Raw genomic sequence first — 5807 nt, 5'->3', positions numbered from 1 at the left:
AAGTAGTGATATTTGAGTTTAATTGTAATGCAAAATATGCTTCCACATCAGTAAAATGTAAGTTAATGAGCCTAGTTCTTCCTTTCGTAGTCTTAGGGGTCCATCTTGAGATGCTTTGTGCTCCTTGCTAGTCTGACATGAGAATTGAAAAAAAAAAAAAATTACTCCATTCAATATTCAGGGCCTTGTGACACTTTGAATCCCCTAAATTTATTATGCAGTATGGGATCTCTGGTGGCATAGTGACTACAACATTTGACTGCTAACAAGAAGTCTGGCTGTTCAAACGCAGAAGCCACTCCTTGGAAGGAAGATTGGACAACCTACTTCAGTAGAGACACTGCCTCAGAAACCCAAGGAGGGGTAGCTATAAGGCGGGACCAACTCAACTGTAATGATTTTTTTTTTCAACAGTAGAAAGAATAATAATCTGGAAACTTGGATTCTAGATTTACTTATGTTATTTGCATGCTGTCACAAAGGTAAGACAGCTTTACTCACCTCTTCTGAAGATGGTGAAAATAATAACTTTTGTCTTTATCTCAGGATGTTAAAAAATCTATGAGGTGTGAGCTTTATATACCATCATATGTTATGCAATTACACACACACTTATAATATTATACACATATATAAAATTAGCTCTTTTGTCACTGTTAGCATAGCTTGAGGAATGTCTTCTAACTCTCACATATCTAATTTTCTTATTTATAAAATAAAAATATCATCTATATCAACAACACTGAGGTTATTTTGAATTCCAACTTTCAAAATATATAAATAAGATCATGCAAATTTAAGTACAGATATTAGGGCAAGAGAATGGCTTCATTTACTGGACTTCTACAATGAAAGTTACTTGGTCACCTGCTAGTCCAACTATTCTCTAAAAGCCTCCACAGTAACATACAACACTATATTTTCTTATTTTAGTAATTCTCTTCATAGGTGGTAGAGTCATTCAAAAATGCAAATCTGTCAATATAGGTTCTCTTAAGTTATTTAAAACTAAATTTTAACAACAAGATAAAGCTAAAATTCTTAAATAAGATAGTAAAAGCCTTTTATGTTATACTTATATTTCCAGTATCATCAATCTCAATAAGGAATCTGGGTGAAATTATATAGGGTTGTATAGGCCAGAACAAAATTTTTAATTGAATTCTAAAAGAGATGTGAAGCACATAGAAGGTTTTGAGTCTAGGAATGAAATCATTCTAAGTTTAATGTAAAAAAATCCCATATAGTTACCATAAGACAATTAAACTACAGAGATAAAAACAGAACAAATTAAAAAGAAAAAAAAAACTAAAGGAAACATAGACTTTTTTAGTAATCTAATTGGAAGTTTTTGTTGTCCACACTAAAATTGTGGCTGATGGAAGGGATGGAGAATGTCAAAAATCTGTGTTGTTGCTGTTAGGTGCCAATGAGTCAGCTCCAACTGATAGCGACCCTATGTACAACAGAGAGAAACAGTCCTCGGTTCTGTACCAACCTAACGATCCTTGGTATACCTGAGCTCATCTTTGCAGCCACTGTGTCAGTCCATCTTGTTGAGGGCCATCCCCTCTTTCACTGACGCTCCACTTTACCAAGCATGATATCCTTCTCCAGGCAATGGTCTCTTCTGACAACATGGCCAAATTAGGTGACACAAAGTCTGACCATTCTCGCTTCCAAGGAGCATTCCAGCTGCACTGCTTCCAGGACAGATTTGTTCGTTCTTTTGGCAGTCCATGGTACTTTAAATATTCTTCGCCTACATCACAACTCAAAAGCATGAAATCTCCTTTGGTCTTCTTTGCTCATTGTCCAGCTTTCACATGTATATGAGACAATTTGAAATACCATGGCTTGGATTAGGCGCACCTTAGTCTTCAGGAGACATCGTTGCTTTTCAGCACCGTAAGGGGTTCTTTTGCAGCAGAGTTTTCCATTGCAATAAGTCTTCTGATGTTCTGACTCCTGCTTCCGTTGGTGCTGATTGTGGAACCAAGTAATATGAAATCTTTAACAATGTCAATCTTTTCTCCATTAATTGTGATGCCATTTATTGGTTCAGTTGGGAGGATTTTTGTTTTCTTTATGTTGAGATGTAATCCATACTGCAGACTGAAGTCTTTAACCTGCATCAGTAAGTGCTTTAGGTCATGCTCACTTTCAGTAAGCAAAGTTGTGTCATCTGTGTATCGCAGGTTGTTAATGCATCTTCTTCCAATCCTGATACCACAGTCTTCTTCATATAGTCTTGCTTCTCAGATTATTTGTTCATCATACAGACTGAATAAGTGTGGTGAAAGGATACAGTCCTGACACACTTCCTTCCTGATGTTAAACCATGTGGTAGGTATCCTCTTGTTCTATATGAATGACGGCCTCCTGATCTACATAGAGGTTCCTCATGAGCACAAAGTAAAATGAAATATGACAACTTCAATCTTTTCTCCATTTATTGTGATGCTGCTTATTGGCCCAGTTGTCAGGATTTTCATTTTCTTTATGTTGAGATGTAATCCATAAAATATGGATTTTACTTGGGCCAAAATCAGCACCAATGGAAGCAGCAGTCAAGACATCAGGTAATGTATTGCACTGGGACAATCTGCTGCAAAAGACTTCTTTCAAGTGCTGAAGAGAAAGATATCTTCTTGAAGACTAAGTGCTCCAAACCCAAGCTTTGGTATTTTCAATCACCTCATATGCATGTGAGAACTAGACAACGGATAAGGAAGACTAAAGAAGAGCTGATACTTTTGAGTTGTGGTGTTGGTGAAGAATACTGAAAGTACCATGCACAGCTAAAAGAACTGACATATCTGTCCTGGAAGAAGTGCAGCTGGAATGCTCCCCTGAAGCAAGAATGCCCAGACTTCGTCTCACTTACTTTGGTCATATTGTTGGAAGGGACATTTATCTAAAGAAGGACATCATGCTTGGTAAGGTGGAGGGTCAACAAAAGGGGAAGACCCTCAACAAAGTGGATTGACACAGTGGCTACAACAATTGGCTTTAGTATAGCAAGGATTGTTGGGCTGGCACAAGACAGGGCAGTGTTGCCTTCTGTTGTACACAGGGTTACTACAAGTCAGAGCCAACTGAACAGCACCTAACAATAATAACAACACAAAGTCTAAATCCTAATCTTAATTATACTTGCAAAAGTCTCTTTACTACATAAATTAACATCTTCAAAATTCTGAGATTAGGGTATGGACATTTGGGGGCATTTATTTTACAACCACAGTAGTGAAGACATACAAGGATTTCATAAAAAATAGAGTATGGTAAAAACCAAAATAAAACCAAACTCACTGTCGTTCAGTTGGATATGACTCACGGCGACCCCTCCTTGGGTTTCTGAGGTGGTATGACTATAGAAGTAGATTGCCTAATCTTTCCTCGGAGGAGTGGCCAGTGAGTTTGATCTATCAGTCTTCTGGTTAGCAGTTAAATGCCTTAGGCACTACACCACCAAGGCTCCCTAGAATATGGTAAACTACGTTAAATATTGCAAGAATGTTGACTGAAATGAAAATAGAGAAGTGATGATTGAATTTGGCAACTTGAGAATCATTGGTAACATTCATATATATCCCCTCAATATTTGATTGGAATGTGTTGAAAAGTGATTGGGAAATAAGAAAATAAGGAAAATAAATATAAAAAAAAAAATATTGTGAGCCTCTTTGTTAAGAGAGGAATACACAAATATTTTGAAGAAAGGTCTGAGTTATAGAAAAGCCTAATTTAAAGATCAAAACTGCCTCCCTATGCAGTTTTGGGAGCTCTGGTAGCATAGTGGCTAAGGCACTTGACTGCTAACCAGAAGGCAGGCGGTTCAAACCCACCAGCCACTCCTCGGAAGGAAGGTTGGGCAATCCTACTTCCGTAGTGATACTGTCTCCGAAACCCAAGGAGGGGTCGCTATGAGTCGGGGCTGACTGGACGGCAAACAACAACAACATGCAGATACATGTGATCTAATAAATAAAATGAAGAATTTTGACATGTGAAAGAGTAATAAATAAATTCAGAAGTGAAGTCCATGAGAAAGAAAATGAATAGACTAATGGTATAATGGGAGATTTATTTCTCTAGATCTAAAGCATTTGAATTTATCCACCTATAAAAACAGAAAGAAATAAGAAAATCTTACAGATCCAGGAAACTGAGAATTTGGTTGTTGGACGACAAGTACACTTCATACACATGCACTCATTTGCTAAATAAATTATGAAATGTTGTCTTAAGCTGTGGTTTTCAAGGTGGATATCAGTTCTGAGGAGAAAACATAAATAACAGAACACTGTTCTCTGATATTGAATGGAGAGTTAAATAACACAGCTGAGTTGTACTGAGTCCTCATTTGAGGGCATGGTCCTAAAGTTGAAGTCAAACAAATCACCAACACCATTTATTTTTCTTCCTCATTAATTAACTGACTTCATGAAGGCACTGATAAATTTGATCATTTTTGGATTTGCACAAAGTTGATTTGGGAACTGAAGAGATAAAAATGGTTATGGAATTTTGTGGAAAAAATGGTGCCAATATCCATTTTCAAAATCAAACCCCACATCCAATCTACAGTGAAGATTCATCAATCTTATTAAGTCTATCACCAAAATGGTGTTCAAATTCCTTCTTTTTTTCTCTATCTGCCTTCCATCACTACAGTCCTATTCTAACTGAAGTAAGAGTCAAGACATCAGACAGTATCTCACCAGGCAAATCTGCTGCAAAACACCTTCAACATGTTAAGGAGGAAAGATATCACTTTGAAGACTAAGGTTTGTCTAACCCAAATAAAACCAAACCAAACTCACTGCCATTGAGTTGATTATCATTCAGTGACCTCCACTGTGTTTCCAAGACAATAAATCATTACAGAAGTCAATTGTCTCATATTTCTCCCACGAAGCAGTTTATGTGTTTGCACTGTCCACCTTCTGGTTGGTAGTCAAATGCCTAACCCAAGTCATAGTATTTTCAATCACCTCAAATGCATATGAAAGCTGGGGACTGAATGAGGAAGACCAAAGGAAAGTTGATCCCTTTGAATTGTGGTGTTGGCAAAAAATACTGAAGATGCTGTGGACTGCCAGAAGAACAAATGAGTCTCTCCTGGAAGAAGAGCATCCAGAACACTTCTTGGAAGTGAGAATGGCTAGACTTCATCTCACCTACTTTGGTCATGTTGTCAGAAGGCATCATTCCCTGGAGAAGGACATCAAGCTTAGTAAAATAGAGGCTTAGAAAAAAGAAGACCCTCAACAAGGTGGATTAACACAATAGCTAGAACAATGAGTTCAAACACAGCAAGCATTGTAAGGATGGTGCAGAACTGAGCAGAGTTTCATACTTTTGTACATGGGCTTGCTATGAATCAGAACTGACTCAACAGCACCTAGCAACAATGACAACAGCATCAGCTATTGCTTGGATAACTTCAAAGGCAACTTAACCTGATTTTCATCCTGTCCATTTTCTACAGTGCAGCCAAAGCAGAAATAAGATCATAATTTTCTGTTGCCCTCCTCTTAAGGCTGCTGTGAAACTCCACAAATTATTTCTTATTAAGATTAGAATAAAGACCTAAACATGTGTATATGTTTTTAATTTTATACATGGTTTCTTCACTTCTCATCTATGGTGTGTTATGCCCTTCTTATTGTTGCTATGTCTGAATTCCAGTCATTTTGAGATCCTTCTATACCAGTAGAAGTTGCTGATAGATTCTGACTCATACACATATGTATGTACATATGTACATGTTTAAAGATATGCTTGGGTCACATTATTTA

The sequence above is a fragment of the Orycteropus afer genome, unplaced genomic scaffold, assembly GCF_000298275.1.
Source record: "Orycteropus afer afer isolate SDZICR_OR568_19922 unplaced genomic scaffold, OryAfe1.0 scaffold00621, whole genome shotgun sequence".
Taxonomy (NCBI): Eukaryota; Metazoa; Chordata; class Mammalia; order Tubulidentata; family Orycteropodidae; genus Orycteropus; species Orycteropus afer.
Note: the sequence above shows the minus strand (reverse complement) of the source record.